This window comes from Columba livia, chromosome 1, assembly GCF_036013475.1.
Source record: "Columba livia isolate bColLiv1 breed racing homer chromosome 1, bColLiv1.pat.W.v2, whole genome shotgun sequence".
NCBI lineage: Eukaryota > Metazoa > Chordata > Aves > Columbiformes > Columbidae > Columba > Columba livia.
In genome coordinates, this window is record NC_088602.1 from 5,916,346 (window position 1) to 5,932,607 (window position 16,262).

The following is a 16,262-nucleotide window of genomic DNA, read 5'->3' on the forward strand; positions in this document are numbered from 1 at the left end:
CCGATTGATCTTTAAGCTGCATCCTTGCTCCACTGCCTCCAAATCTGCGCTTCTGCCTCCCTCCCCAACACAGCCGCACTGCTTGGGGTGCAGAGGGTTGTGTGTGTGTGGGGGGGGGGTCAGATGAGAGAAGCCACCCTAAACATACCCTGGAGCAAGGTCTTGCCAGGCTGAGGGCGGCTGGTCCCCACCGCCCCAGGCAGGAGCCTCCAGCAGCATCTTTGCCTCCTGCTGAATTGCTGCAAACTGTGTGTGGAGGGAGCAGCAGGGCTGGGATGCGAAGGGGGAAAAAAAGAGCTGGGCAGAGGGAGGGATGGTGGGGAGGAAAAAATACAGGGATTCCGGGAGCTTCTCCGCGAACCCAACCCGTGTGCCTGTCTGCTTGGTGGGGAGAGGAAAGGGGGGAAGGGAAAACTGGAGGGAGGCGATCGCAGAAATACACTTTTCAGAGCAAAACGCAAAGCTTACCATGTCTGCAGGCTTCCCCCCACCGAAATGCCACTTATGTGTCCAGCGATCCCAAAGTGGGGAACTACAGCCAGGCACCGGAGCTCATCTCAGCAGGCAGCTCGGCAACACACCACCGCCACCCCCCCAAAAAAAAAAAAATCAAAATCAAAATAAATAAATAATATTTTTTTTTTTTTTTAAAAAAAAGGACCGGTCCAGCTTCTTTCCTGGCAGGAATCGTCCCTGGTAGGACTGCCCAAAATAAGCAGCTGCAATCCAAAGGCTTTATTTAAAGCTTCCCCCCTCCTCCTCCTCCTCTCCTTGCCTCGCTCTCTCTCTCCCTCTCTCTGTTACACACAGAGAGAAAGAGAGACACACACAGGTTACATGAATGGGAGGCAGGAGCCGCCGCTCCCGGGCTGGGAATGACAGGCGCACATGCGGCCGGCTGCTGCGTACCGCCCGCGGCTCGGCTCGGCTGGGCACGGCTCCACTAAGCTCGACTCGGCTCGGCTGGGCACGGCTACGCTAGGCTCGGCTCAGCTAGGCACTGGAATGGCTCGGGCGTGGGCATGGGGGATGGCAAGGAGGGGATGGACATGGCATGGAGATGGGCACTGGGTGGGAAAGGGACCGGGGTGACACAGGCATAGGGGGGAGGTGGGCATCGGTATGAGATGGGCATGGACAGGGGTATGGTGTGGTCATGGCATAGGCATGGGGCAGGCACCGGTCATGGGCATAGGCACAAGCATGGACATGGGCATGACATGGGCATGGCATAGGCAGGGATAGACATAGACATGGGCATGGCAGCGGTATGGGGTCGAGATGGGCATTGGCATGGGCATGGGCATGGCATGGGACAGAGGAGGACATAAGCATGGGCATGCCATAGTCATGTGACAGTGGTGGGCATAAACATGGCCATAGCATGGACATGGAAAGGAGCTAGGTATGGGTATGGGTATGAGTATGGGTATGGACACGGCATAGGCATGGAGAAGAGGTAGACATAGACATGGCCATAGCATGGACATGGGAAGGAACTGGGTATGGGCACAGGCATGGGCATTGCATAGGCATGGAGCAGGGGTAGGCATAGGCATTAACATGGCATGGACATGGGGAGGAGATGGGCATGGGACGAGGGAGGACAAAGGTATGGTCATGGGCATGCTGTGGTCATGTGACAGGGACAGACATAGACATGGGCATGGCATGGACATGGGGAGGAGCTGGGTATGGGCATGTCACATTCATGGCATAAGCATGGAACAGCAGGGAGGACATAGGCATGGGCATGTCATAGTCATGCCATAGTCATGGGGTTGGGGTGGAAATGGACATGGGTTTGGCATAGAGAAGGGGAAGAGTGGGGCATGGGCATGGCATAGGCACAGGGCAGTGAAGGACATAGGCATGGTCATGCTATAGTCATGGTATAGTCACGTGTCAGGAATGGATATAGACATGGGCATGTCATGGACATAGGGTGCTGTTAGGCATGACATGGTCATGGCATATGCGTGGTGAGAGGATGGGCATAGGGAAGGCATGAGTATAACATCAAAATGGGTAAGCGATGACCATGGCCTAGGCATGGGGAGGGGATGGACACAGGCATGGGCACAGGCATGGTGTGGAGAGAATGTGGATGTGCACATGGCATGGGGAGGGAACGGGCATGGCACAAAGAAGGGATGGAGGGAAGCATGAGGAGGAGATGGACATTGGCATGGACATAGATACAGACATGATGATGAGATGGGCTGAGTATGGACATAAGCATTAGAAGGTAATAGGGAGGGGAAAGATTGTGCTTCTGCACACAATAGGCATGCGTTGAGCTTGGGCAGAGGTTGAGTGTAGGCCTGGAGCAGGCATGGAGATGAGATGGGCATTGACTTCAGCATGTGAGTGGGATGGGGATTAGGATGGGGACAAGGATGGGATGGAGAGCTGCCTTGGGTGGTGCCTTTATATTCTGGCCCTCATGAGCCTCTCTCTCTCTCTTCCCAAGGTCAGGTGGGCTTCAGCTTCAGAACACATGGTAAGGATGGAGAAATCTCTGTTCCTCCTCTGCCCCTAGTTGGGCAACTCACATCATGTCTTGCTTTTAGGGTCAGGAAGCATCATCTGCAGTGGCGTCAGAAGATTCCATTATTATTATTATTATTATCATTATCATTATCATTATTACTACTAATATTCATATTCATATTATTTAATGGTGTTTAATAATTAAATTCAAATTCTCAGGAAGAAGACCTGTGAGATTTCAGTTGCAAAACCTAAGGTTACTTCTTTGGGAGGAAGAGCAATGCTACCAGTTTCTGCTTTTTAAATACTTGTTGGGGTTTGGTTTGGTTTTTAAACTGAGGTGACAGGAAATTAGAGCTATTTAATGCTGTTACTCAGTGTGGTCTGAAGGGAGGAAGGGTTGTGGTATTGCTGAGTGTCAGGCCCTGCTACTGCTTCACTGCCTGACCTTGGGCAAGTCCCTGATAGCTTATTCCTGCCAAGATTCACCACCAGTTGCCATTTCCACTCAACCTATCATTTTCTCATTCACCAAATAATCACATTTCTCTGTTTCAAGCCCCTCCTCAAAATTTACTCCTACAAAACTTTTCAGCAACTGTCTCTATGTGGCTTATGTTGACATCACAAATCTTGGAGTGATGCTGGATTAGGCCATAAAACTGAATTGTAAGAAGGTTGCTGAACATAACGAACTTCAGTACTTCATGCAGTGCTTTGAGCTATGTGGGAATTGTCCTCTTCATGGCATACCTTTAAATCAGCCAGGTGCAAGTTTGCTATGTTCTGCCTTTTTTTTTTTTTTTTTTCCCTTGTCCTAAATTTCCCAGCCTTTGTGGAAAGCAAGAGGTAAGATTGTGTTTTATTCCAGTCCCAGAAATCAGGGTAAAATGGCACACAGCAAATCGGAACATAATCTTCAACAACAGAGTTCTCAACATAAAGGTCTGCTTTGCAAAATAGCTGTTGCTGTTCACTGCTTTTTTCGGTCATACATAGTAAAAAATGAAATATATTTGCATTGGCCTTATTGCCTCTGGAATATATTCCACATCAGGAATCTAGACTCTAGACAAAGGTAATTTGGGCCTCTGGAAGGACAAAGTCTAATTGAGAAATGTATATATATTGTTGGGAATAGACCTCATCCGAATTCAATGGTAATTGTATAAGCTTTTCAAAAATCATACAGTATGCAAGCTTCCAAAATTTCTGAACAAGAAATATTTCCATTTAAATGCCAAGAGGCAATTTTCCCTCTCTTGTTCAATACTAAATCAGTCACATGAGCAGTTTGCATTTGATTTTAGAAAGGAAATGGAACATCTTCACTTCCAATTGCATATAACTTTTGCTTTTTCTTGCTCTTAGTGCTTTTACTTCTTTGAGGTACTTTTCTGCAGTTTGGAAATTCTTCCATTTGATCTGCCTGTTCACTCTAGCCATTTATTTACTTATTTTTTGACTCCAGCAACATTATTAAAAGAAAACTAGTAAACCCAAGTGTAGAGTTGAATACTGTTTGTTTAAATTTCGGTTAGTAAATCTGGGTTTAACAGAACAACATTGTTTGTGTAATTGACATTTCCCTGTTACCTGCAGTAGACAATGATGCTCTTGGAATAAGAAATAAAAAAATGTAATTTAATGGGGAAAAAAAAAACCAGCTTTGCTTAGGAAAATCCCCCTGTTTCAATTCACAGTGAATCACCATGGTTGCAGAAGTGTGCCACATGCTAATTTGAAGCATATTTTATGAAGATATACATTTCAAAATGTCAATATTCACCCGCCTGCCATATTGTGCTGTGTCCTGCACCACTGTAGCTTTGCACAGCTGAAATGCTCCTTGCGAACAGAAACTATTGAGTCCAACTCTCTTCCAAACAGTGTTTTTGCAGAATTTGTAAAGAGGCTACATCTGTAGAACAAGAAGGTGATTGAAAAGACTAATGCATGAGCCTATTAGACCTTGTGTGCTAGGAGACAAGGAGAGCAAGTCCTGAAGTTGCTGCTCAAATTAGCACTTAATAGTCCTGATGTCGGGTTGTATTTCCACACTGACATTTGCTCCAACAAAACAATGAAAACACCTATCGTAAAGTCCCCATTCATCAAGCAAAAAAGTAGCAACATCTGCCGTGGTCAAAGGTTTCTTGCTGATGAAGTTCAGCGGAGAAGCATCTTTGGTTGCTTGGGTAAGCCCTGTGCCAAGAGGTGCTGCACTAGTTGATAGTCACTGCTAAAAATTTCTTTTTTTCTACTTCCAGGAGAGTAATCCAGAGGGAAAAACTCATATATTTTAATCAATGGAAGAGAAACCATTTGCCTTTCAGAGACTATAAAATAATACACACCCCAGGGTTCAATGCTCTTTTCTACTCCTCCTGAACATTCTTAAGGGGAAATCACTCTTTTCTTGATGAATGTGCAATTCAAATGTGGAAATATGCCATTCTTCTTGCTTTCTCCATAGGGAGCAAAATTATTTCTGTAATTAAACCCTTTAAACCCTTTTTGCCAACATTTCCTGATGAGAGAAGCTTTTTTTTTTTTTTTAGACAAGGGGAAAAGCCATGTACAAAAGGGTTTGCAAAACCAGGTCTGGAGGGTTTGACCTTTAAACCTCTATTTGAATTAGTCATTAGGGCTTATAGTCACATGAGGATGAGGATGAGGCATGTGAGTAAGGGCTTAAGTTCCCAATCAGGCACTGCTGAAAGGATATGGCTGCAGGACAAAGGAAGATATGGGTACCACTGCTAATGTTAGTCCATCTATTAGGGATGACATTAGCACTGAAAACACACAGCCCAGCCCTCAGGTCACTTTATCAGCCCCAGGTGTGTAGCCAGGACCCCCATTGAGCTCATGCTGCGCTACGGCAACATGGGTGCGCTGGTTCCCATGGTAGCTAAATCCAAGATATCCAGCTTCTCTGATATATATCAGGATGTCATGGGCAGTGTAGACAATACTAGAGTTAAATAAGAAATCAAGTATATGTGTGAGCTTTTATGGGACTTGGACCTCAAACAATACGTTCTTTGTCACCGCAGAATGGACCATGTAATCCAGAGATGAGGATGTGGGACTGAGCTTTTAAACACCTGCACAGCTGAGGGCTGAAAACTCATTCCTGTGTGATGGACGGCAGGGCTGAACCAGAGCCTGATGCAGAGCTGAATCCTGAGTTCCCACTCTGAGCTACGTTACATCTCTCTGTCAAAGCTCTTGAGCAGAGTGGTGGAGCAGAAATAACAGGGGATCTGTATAAAGAGCAGGATTTACCTCCTATTCCTCCTCACTCCAAGGATATTTGCACCTTAACTCAGTTTGCATTGACTCAGAGAGACGTATCCACTGCTGGTACCACAAGGTGGATACAAGAGCGGAGACAGAGAAGTATTATCACTTATAAGTGTCTTTCCTTTTATTAGCTAATTTTTAGCAGGATGCTAAAGGCTGGGGAGGGTCATTCTATTTTGATTATGTTTTTTGTAGCATCCCAGCACATCTCAGGGCTCAAGGAGGACAGAGTCAAGCATTTGCCCACAGTACCATCTTTTACCCTTACTTTCCTTGTGTGCAAAACACCAGTGTCTGTTGTCATACCTGAGAAACTGGTGGGGCTGTACGCTGGAGTTGAGAGTCTGCTCCTCCTGCTTAATCAGGAAAAGTTCCCATCAAGTTAATTGGACATTTGCCTGAGTGAGTGTTGCAGGATTCGGCCCATATGCTTCTCAGCTCTTATATTTGCATAGTGCAGAATATGCTTACAGTACAGTGCCAATAAAACAAAACTATATACAGTAAGCACAGAAAAATCAAGAGCACAGTTAAGACCATTTACAAACAGCAGCTGAGCTCTACAGCTGACATCCAGGCTGATAACACTGTCAGAGACCATGCTCTGTTGTGGTTAATATGTACAAGATAATTATTTATAGGCAATTAGATGGAAGGTTCTGTAAGTGTACAGGTCTCTATTCTCCCTTCTCTAAGCCTATTGTTTTCTTTTTCCCTATGAATCATTTATATTTTAACACTGTAAATGCATTTATTTATTTATTTATTTATTAACTATGGAAAGCATTTCAGGAGGCTGCTTTCATGGAAGACACTTGCTCTTCAAGTAAGTGCTCTGGTATTGTGCAAACATGCTGCATATACCATACGTGGCAAACTTCAAATAAGATACTGATTCATTCATTCTAATAAAGTAGATCAAGGACTCTTTTGTCTCCAGGAATTTCACTGATGTCGTAGGAAGGAAGAAGAAGATCTACATCAAGAAGGTGCATATCATGTCAAGAAGGGTATAAATTGCCAAGAGGATCAATTTTTTTCATAGACATTTTCTTCTCCAAAAAATGCAAAGTATGTTTTTTTTTAAGCCATGGGATAGGATAGAATACTTCTTAATCCACAGTGCATGATAAAACAGCCATGAACAACTGTAATATAATACATCTTCAATACAACTAGCCATAAGTACATTAGAAGATCCTCCAAACAATAATTACTCTATTACTGCACTGTGACTTCACCTCCAATTTTGCTCACCTCACCATAAAAATGGATGGAATAGATGACTTTTATCTTTTTAATAATAATGAAATGTTCAGGATTTGATATAGAAACCTGGCTACAAAGGTAATAGGTACATATAAGAACCTATTTAGAATAGCTGTGTGAATGGAAATTGCTGTTAAACTGCAATGAAATACTGTAGCATATAAAACAATATTTGAAATCAAATAAAACTTGGAAGGCAAATCTGCACTTCTATTCAAGCCATAATCTCATTGGGAAGGAGAGTTTTTCTGATGAAATCTGCTGTTTTAGACAACTGTGTAATATTTCCTTGTTCTCCAATAAGGCCACCTGTCTTGACTAACTTTAAATGACTCACTCCAGATTTATGCTTGTGCAATAGCAAAATTAGTATGAATAGTCGCATTCATATGCTAGATGCTCTTGGGAAATGAAAAGCCAGTTATTTTACTTGTAGACAGCCCTGGCCTTAATAAAAGAGCAGGTCTGAACTGGAGACATCTCCTTTCCCCTTTAAAGAATGACCTCTGAGAAAGCAAAATAAAGCCCCCACTTCCCCAGCACCTCCACTTCAGGCATCTCCTTTCCATGCATTGAACCAATTGTTGACCTTTGAGATGGCAAAGTAAGCACATTATTGTATGATGACAGAGGGAAAAGGTGAGCTCGTGGTACCGGCACAGCAGATCTGAGTACGATTACTGTCTCTGATACACATTTTCATCTCTTAGGGCTCAACCAAGAGCCTGTCTTGATGAATCCTCAGCAGATAAGTAAATAGCATCAATATTTCCTCTGTCCCCTGTCTGGGCTGCCTCCATCAGCAGACATGCCACCGCACACAAACAGGGAGAAATCCGGCTCTTTTCTCGCTTTCTGCTCTGTCCTCCGGATAAATTGTGTTAGTTTACTGGCAAAATCTAGTTTGTGCTATTGTTTACACTTCAGAGTCAATATGGATATGGAAGAATAAGCTGAAATATATGCCTTGTGCGTCATTAATAATAGCGTGGCCTCTCTGTAGCTACGTGACAATTCCCAAACACTTTATTTAACAGTAAGCAATTTATCATGTCTGATGTATCACGATCAAGTAGTTCAGTATCCCCAATTTACAAGAAGTGCTATTCTCAGTGCCTATTTGTACTGCTTATATCAAGACGGAGCAACAGTCTCAGTGCAAGCTTTCAACTCGGGAAGTCCAGGTTCAGTTCCCTGGTATAGCAAAACATGATCTAGACTTCAGTTTCCTCTGTGTAATATACAGATAAAAATACTTCCTCACTTTATCAGATGTTGTGAGGATAAATGCATTAAAGACTGCAAGTCCCACCAGTACTATAATAGCCATAATTATCTCAAATAGATACATGTAGTGCAAGTACAGTGATATTTAATACATACCCTATGTATATAAACCATGAGTCAGGGCTGATACAAACACGAACTATGCTAAGGAGTTAAAATGGTGCTTACTTACATGCTTTTCCCTGGTTTACACTCCATTAAAGTTTGTATATCACAGAACAGCTTCGGTTCTCAGTCACGATGGAGCACGTCTGCTAAAGCCAGTGATTTTATCCCAGTCATACACTCATGTAGGCAGGAGCCCATTGTCTGGGTTGAGACACTCAATCTGGAAAAGAAAGAATAAAAGGGCTCCAGTGTATAAAGTCATTCATTACAATTTGGAATGAACAAAGAAATCAGTGGGGTTGCTGGAGGTTAAGCAAGGGCAGAAATTGGTCTTTTATCATTAAAATGCCATAGGGAAAAAAAAAAAAATAAAAAGAAACAGATCTTATCCTGTACATCGCTATTCGCATCTCTTGCCGTTACTCATTGCAAGGGGTCATAAAGAAACAATCATATACGTTTGTAGGACCAGATGCAAAATTCATTTTTAACAGAATTTCATAAGCAATCAACTTCTTTTTCCTAGGATGGAGCTCAAATGGAATTTTGATATGACCTTTATATACTTTCAGATAAAATAAGATTATTTGGATTGCCATCCCACATAAGCAAATTTTCTGCACTAACTTCTCAGAGAAATGAGAACATCCCTCAGAAGTCAGTGAATATTTTTTAAGATTGGACTTGATGTTTTTTTTAAGAGGAGCTTTTGTGGTGGAAAGAAAGAAAGAAGAATGATTACAAGCTTGTGATACTGAAGGCACATCAGATCACTGTAAAATGTAGAGTGAAAGTTGTTCTGAAATGCTCCAGCAGCATCTGTGGTTGTTTTATTGTACTAGATACCCTTAGCTGTGATGACTTTATACATAGCATAAAGAACATGAGATGCTTTCATAGCTATTCTACAAATTTAAATAAAATTTTAAGTAATACCATTATTTTAAAAGTGCAGCAAGTGACATTACTTTCTAAAACTTTTTATTCTCTCCATTTGAAGCCTGCCCCATACTGCAGTCAGCATCTACAAACAAGGATCCAGACTTCAGATAATCACAGCAAGGAGGACTTAGAGCATCATTGCTGATCAACCGTTCTTCAAGTGGGAAATTGAGCAATGCCAAGGGCTCCCCCCACTTTCCTGGGGGGAATCTCATGACTGCTGGAGATTGATTTTGCTCTCGTATCAATTCTGCATATGATAATCCTCCCAACCATGGCATTTCACCTTATGCTTCCTTTACACACCCCACCTCACATGCCAGCTTACAAGGGGCCAGAAGATGCCATTAAAGGAGGGATGCTATAAAAATTACCACCTGTATCTAAGAGGCTAAATAGAATAAGTGGTTAATCCTGTAGACTGATACGAAATTGTAAGTTTAGCAGGGACTAAAGAGTCCAAAACCGTAACTTTTACTGTGCATCACTACTACTAAACCCCAGAAGGGGATTGCAGAGGTTGAATTTTTGCTGTAGCCTTTTCACACTTAGTGACTACAGCTTTAGTGAGTGATGTTTAAGAGGTAGGTTTAGGATTCAGTAGACAGTAGATTTTAAAACACTCTTTTTTCTTGGTTTTAAATCCCCAGATGTAGGATGTGTTGCCTGTTAGGCTTGATCATGCCTGATCCAGCCATTTTCAGAGTGCAACTGGGTCAGCGGATGGGTTCAGTCATTTGCAGGATGAGAGACTACAGTCTTAATATGCTATTTAATTTATCCTATTGGGCTGGGTAAAGAAAAACATCAGAAAAGGTTTCATGAGCCTGTTGGGTCGGATTAAGAAAAGCCACATGAATGCCTTTAAATGACAATACACAAAGGAGTAATGGAGCTAGTGACAAATCTGCCTTATTTTTATTCTCCCTCTTGAAGGAGCAGCTACCCTAGTTTGCTGTGAATTTACCAAAGACAGAACAGGACTTAAACTCACACCTGCAAAACAAAACAAGGTACTTCACTTACTTGGCCACTACATCTCTCTGCAGAAGTGCCTGACACATGACATCTGTTAATGAGGGTCATAATCCCCCCGTTCTGTAACCCCACACTAGTAGTGCTTAGACCCGACAGCCTCTTTTACTAAGGAAATAAGGCTTTTATAGGAGCGCTGTCTGTCCATCTGGCTCCCCATCTGTCAATCCTGCACCCAGCAATATATTCTGAAGCTGGTGGCTAATTTCACCCTGTTCTCTAGAGGGGCAAAAGCTTAGAAGGTATAAATTTCCCACACGTTTTATGAAAATCAGTGGTGAGGGAGAGAACAGCAAAGCACGGCTCGTTTGAGTGAAAGGCGGCAGTATAAGCTCGTTAGCTAATTGCTTGGCTTGGGCTGCCAGCTGGCCAGTCATCACGTGTAAACTGGCCAGCTCAGCTACCTGTTAGTGACTTCTTGGCTCTCCACACGATGCATCTGGCCAGCCAGCAAAGGAGGAGAGGAGACCTTTGTGGAAGGAATATGCATGTATGAGAGTAGATAAAAAGTGGAAATGAAGATGTGTTGAGGGCTGAGGTCAGAGAGAAAACAGTGTTATTGAAGTGTCGAAGGAAAAAAAAGGGATGGAGGAGGCATTTGTGAGTTAAATTGCTAATGGAACAACTGGGTTGTTCCTCCTGTGCTGGAGGACAGGGTTTAACTGAGCTTCTCCAGTGAGCATTTTCTTTCTCTGTTATCTTCAGAGCCTAAGAACAACCACTCTGCTTAAAAGTAAAGGTCCTCATAATCCTATGCCTTGCTTGAGATGGTTACCAATAGGGAGAGGTTAAGGAAAGAACAGAAAAACACAACATGAACAGAGAGCAACCTATGGGAGGAACCTTATTATTCCCTCCCCACAGCCAATAAACAGATGCACCAGAAGACAAATTGGATTAAATTTCAAAAGTTCAATTTAAAATGCTTCTAGTAAAGGCATGCAGTAAATTTGCCACAGTTTCAAAGTCAGAGCATCCAGTCTCTGCATCTCTGGTGTGATGGTGGAAGTGGCAGCGGGGCTGCTCTGCTCACCTCCGCATTCAGGTGGCAGACACGGTGTTCAGGAGTGAATTACCACCCGTGGTGCGACAATGGAGAGTGAAAACCTACTTCTGGTTTGGTCTTGCTATGAGTGAAGCAGATCTCACTGTCATTCCTCTTTCAAATATTTCTTCACATTATTTAGTACCATTCCCCTCCCAGAACACTTGATTTTAACCATCCCCACCTCCTCTTACCCCTCGTGTTCCTTTCTGTGTTTAATGCATGTTCATGCATAGCATAAAACATAAAGTAGAATATTCAGGACAGATAGACATATAAAAAATCAGCTGAATTCAGGATTTCCAGTGTCAGATGATAAGGTGTCCAAGCTAACCTACTGATAAAATATGTGGTAAGCAAACCCTGTGATCTACAAAGATAGCTTAAACTTCTGCAGTGCTAATTGTTATTACAACCTTAAGCTAATATTTGAGCCTTTCTTTTGAGCAAGGATGTGTAACAATTAGATTACAGGATTTGGGGCATTACAAAGAGAGATAAAAGCAGAAGTTTCGTCATGGTATGTGGTATTTTGTTTACACAGGGATAATAGCAGTGATGATTATAATAGTATTAATAATGCCTATTCTATTTAGGTCCAAATTCTGAGGTGAGGTGCATCAGACCAGATTTGGAACAATCTTTTTGCCTGGAACAGAGCTATCCCAAATTTATGTGGGCTGAAGCATGCAGTTCTCTAGTCAGCATTTTGCAGTTGCTGAAGAGCCCAGCATGGTGTACTATGAGCTCTAGCTACTCACAGTAGTAAATAGTGAGCCAACATTTCTGAAGCAGGGCCTGAACCTGGATATTTCTCTGTTCTTGTGTCCTGAGCGCCACTAAGATCTTTGATGGCATCTACTGTATCTGGTCCTGATGAATGTGTATCTAATAACAAAAGGGACTTCTCTTTTTTTGCTCTCCATAATCCTTATGCTTTCCTCTCTCTCCCTTCCAAATGTATGTGCACATGTAAAAACAAAATATGCTTGAACACCATGATTATGCATAGCAAGGAGAAAAAACAAATGCTAAACTACAGAGAAAAAAAACAGTTCACTATAGCAGCATGCCAAGATTTAATGTTATGTTTTCGTGTGCTTGGGTCAACATCTTTAAAAGTTTCTACAGTGTATTAAAAAGAAAAGACATCTTCTTGCACATATTTTTTAAGGCATATTTTTCTACTTCACACTGAGGTTTTTTATTTCTTCTCCTAGGCACCCAGGGGAAAAAAAAAAATCACCCCATGTACATAACAACAGCCAGATCTCCTGATGAACAACATGTTTCCTTGCCTCAGAAATAAGTCAGCACACACAGCTGAGCATTTCGCCCCTGAAATTTTGCTGCTGCTGAGATCCTGGAAAACAAATTACAAACCCCACCCCACCCCACCCTTCCTTGCCAAAAGCAGAAACTGAGATTTTGCTCTGCTTTAGATATTAAAACCTATTTTTCAGCTATTTGCCACCAATGTCCTGGAAGACAGAATCGGTCCCACAAAGCAAAGTAAATATATGTATCCACTCAGGAATATTAAAAGTACTATTACAACATTAAACAATAAACATGTCTTCTAGCAGGGGATTGAAAATAATTCCCAGAAGCTGAAAATCTTGCCCCGTAGTCACACACAGCAAACAAGCAAAGCAACTTAACAAAAAAGCAAGTTTCCCTGTTTTAGCAAGCCCTCATTCCATCATAGATATATAGCAAACCTATAAGCAGGCAAGGTAGCCAGATAGGGTGATATTTTTCTTACCCATAGGCAACAAGGTCCTTTAATAGAGCTGCATCTTGCAGACCGTTGCTACTTGGTTGAAAACTTGAAAATCAGGTTTTAAGCAGAAACTCTTTTGAGAATTACATCCAGACTCAAGAGGCTAAAAGCATCACTTGAAACAGCCGGTTTAATTTATTCAAATAAAGCCATGTAGTTCAAGGACAGGTAAGTAGGTAAATAAGCCATCACCAGCGCCTTCTTGGTAAAGAAAGGTACTGTGAAAAGCCTGCATTAAAGTAGATCTCTGCGTAGGAAATGAAGGAGCCTCAGGTATAGACATTTGATTTATTTTTTCTGAGTGTGGCACAGGGGAGCGTGCACTGCCTCAACCTGTTGTAATCGAACATGTGGGTTGCTAGTTGTTGCGATGATATTGCAGCAGACTCTTCATTAAAGAGACTGTGTCTTTAGCAGCAACAATTAATTTCCTACATTCAAAATCAAGGCATTGCCAGTGTTGTTATTGCTTTCTATTGTTCTTTTCTCCCCCTTCACCACCTTTTTTTTCCCCATCTTTCTTTCTTGTAGTGAGCTGGAAGGAATGCAATGAAGGAACGATAGGTACTATACGTTTCTGATTTGCTGAGCTGACAATCCTTTTCCTACTTGATTTCACTTTAATAGGATCTTCTTGTTACCCACCTACCGTAGCTCAGTGTGGAAAATCTGTGCATCAAAAGGTTGAAAGCTTGAGGCAAAACTTGCCTCCCTGCAGCTCTAGATGGGATAAGGGAGAGACAAAGTCATCTGGTTGCTTTGCAAACAGTGTTAAGGTAGTCCAGGGAAGTGTAGGCTAAGGACATTATGTCCTCTATAAATTAATCTCCAGTAGGCTTCTACTCTTTCTAAAGGCACAGAAGCTAAGGGAAGAGTCCAAGATATTTTAGAAGTGTGCAGCTGTCAAGGAGAAGTAATTGAAGGATTTCTTCCATGTGAGACAGAATTGCATTTTTGTTCAGTTTGTGCAGGCATGTGTGTGTGTGTACATGCACCCAAAAGGGATCCTGTGACAAAGAAATGAGTGACAAGCAAAAGGAAAGGGAAAAAATGCCATAACTATGTACCTGGGCAGCATTCAGCTGTGCGTTGGTGTGCAGGAATATGAGTGTATATCTGCACACAGATGTGCTGCTGGCAGCCCAAGACCCTTCGAGGGGGTCCCTCTGTCATACCTGCTGAGTTCCAGAGAAGAGGCAACCAAATTCAAAGTAGCCTCTGGAATATGATATTAAAACCTTACACTTAAAATAAAAACTGTGTTTGCAGCCCTGGCTGCACCTGTTTTTCCCAGCCTGTACTCTGGGATTTAAAATCCATTGTCTACCTAAGTCTTATTGCAGGGAGTGTGTACATGAGACACGACAGTTCTTAGTCTGGGGAAAATAGAGTAAGTCCGCTGCGATGAGGACACAAAGGGGATTAAATTAGGCGTTTGTGTTGGCAAGAGAAAATTTCAGCTCTGCAAACACAAGCCCTGACATTTTTCCCGTCTGCTCTGCACAGTGGAGGGATGAAGCACGCTGGGAAGCGCGTGTGTACCACTTCCCTCTGCTGGAGGCAGCCCAGACTGTTACCTGCCTCCCTCCATCCGAGGATATTTCTATAGGTACCAAAAATGCTCCAACCCCTATCATCCAGCACAGCAGTGATAACGAAGTGGCCACGAATCATCTCAGTAACTTTCACTTCCATAAAAACTGCGGTGCTGACTGTGGGGTGGAACAGAACAGCTCTTACAGCACACTTGAAAAATAGGACTAGTGGGAAGGGATGTGTGCTGCAGATGTTGTTTAAGCTGACATGTTTCAAAAGGAGCTGGAATACCACAGCCTGGACATGTAACACTTCTTAAATGAAGAATGAACTGCCTGATTGCTCACAGCTTTGCACAGCAATGCACATCCCTCCCCCCCCCACCCAACACTCTTTGCAGCATCAGTCAGGGAGTACTTTGGGGTTTTTTAGTATACTGACATCCATATAACCACATACTGATCAGGCTTAGGTTTGGGCTTGTGCAAGATCACAGGTCAAGGAAATGTTGGAGACAGAGTAAATTGGCGGAGAGAAGAAGAATCTGCCTGCAAGCCATCTTCCCTGCTCTCCTCTTGCATCATCTTCAGGCATTAAAATATCTAGGGTGACACTGTCTAACTGATAGCTTTCCCCACCTATCCCTTACTTACAGCTGGCAAACATCAGTGTTTTTATGGCCAATGTCAGCTATAAGCTGTAGAAATATATTGGCCTAGGTAGAAGTTGTTTTTGTTGGTTTTTGGTTGTTTTTTTGTGGTTTTGTTTTGTTTTGGTTTAGTTGTTTTGTTTTGGTTTTCTATTTCAAGTATGCAGAACACTTCCTAATGTTGAAGGTGTTAAATTTCCCCTTAGATAAATATTCATTACTTGCTCTATTAGATTTGTGGGACCAGACCCAAGTGGGCCATGACCCCTCTAAGCTCACTGACCTCCACAAGCTTTTAAAGTACAGGTAGTGGGAAACTCCTGGTGCCCTGGGGCTGCCAGCAGCCTCTGCATCTCCCATGGGTGGCCTCCTGTTACTCGGCCACTTTGCTGATACCATCCCTATCATCATAGCTGAATATAAGCCAGCAGTGTGCTCAGGTGGCCAAGGCGGCCACCAGCATTCTGGCTTGTATCAGGAATAGTGTGGCCAGCACGACCAGAGCAGTCACCGTTCCCCTGAACTGAACACTGGGGAGGTCAAACCTCAAATCCTGGGGTCAGTTTTGGGCCCCTCACCACAAGAAAGGACTTGAGGTGCTGGAGCGAGTTGAGAGAAGTGAACGGAGCTGGTGAGGGGCTGGAGCACAAGTGTGATGGGAGCGGCTGAGGGACCTGGGGGGTTCAGCTGGAGAACAGGAGCTGAGGGGAGACCTTCTGATTTCTGAGCTACCTGAAAGGAGCTTGGAGCCAGGAGGAGCTGATCTCTTCTCCCAAGAAACAAGCAATAGGACAAAAAGACATGGC

The 16,262-nt window shown here is 43.0% G+C and overlaps 1 protein-coding gene across 16 annotated transcripts in view; it reads right to left on the reverse strand.

The window, feature by feature from the left end:
- The window catches only part of TENM4 (teneurin transmembrane protein 4), a 1,656,871-nt gene that overhangs the window by 631,644 nt on the left and 1,008,965 nt on the right, over positions 1 to 16,262 (reverse strand). For 11 of the 16 annotated variants that reach the window (XM_065029074.1, XM_065029994.1, XM_065029946.1 and 8 more), the window contains exon 1: positions 469 to 715. The gene's annotated coding sequence lies outside the window, so the exon portion shown is untranslated. Of the gene's footprint in view, positions 1 to 468; positions 793 to 8,530; positions 8,687 to 16,262 lie in introns of those variants that run through there. The other 5 variants (XM_065029278.1, XM_065029226.1, XM_065029145.1 and 2 more) reach the window with 4 other exon arrangements.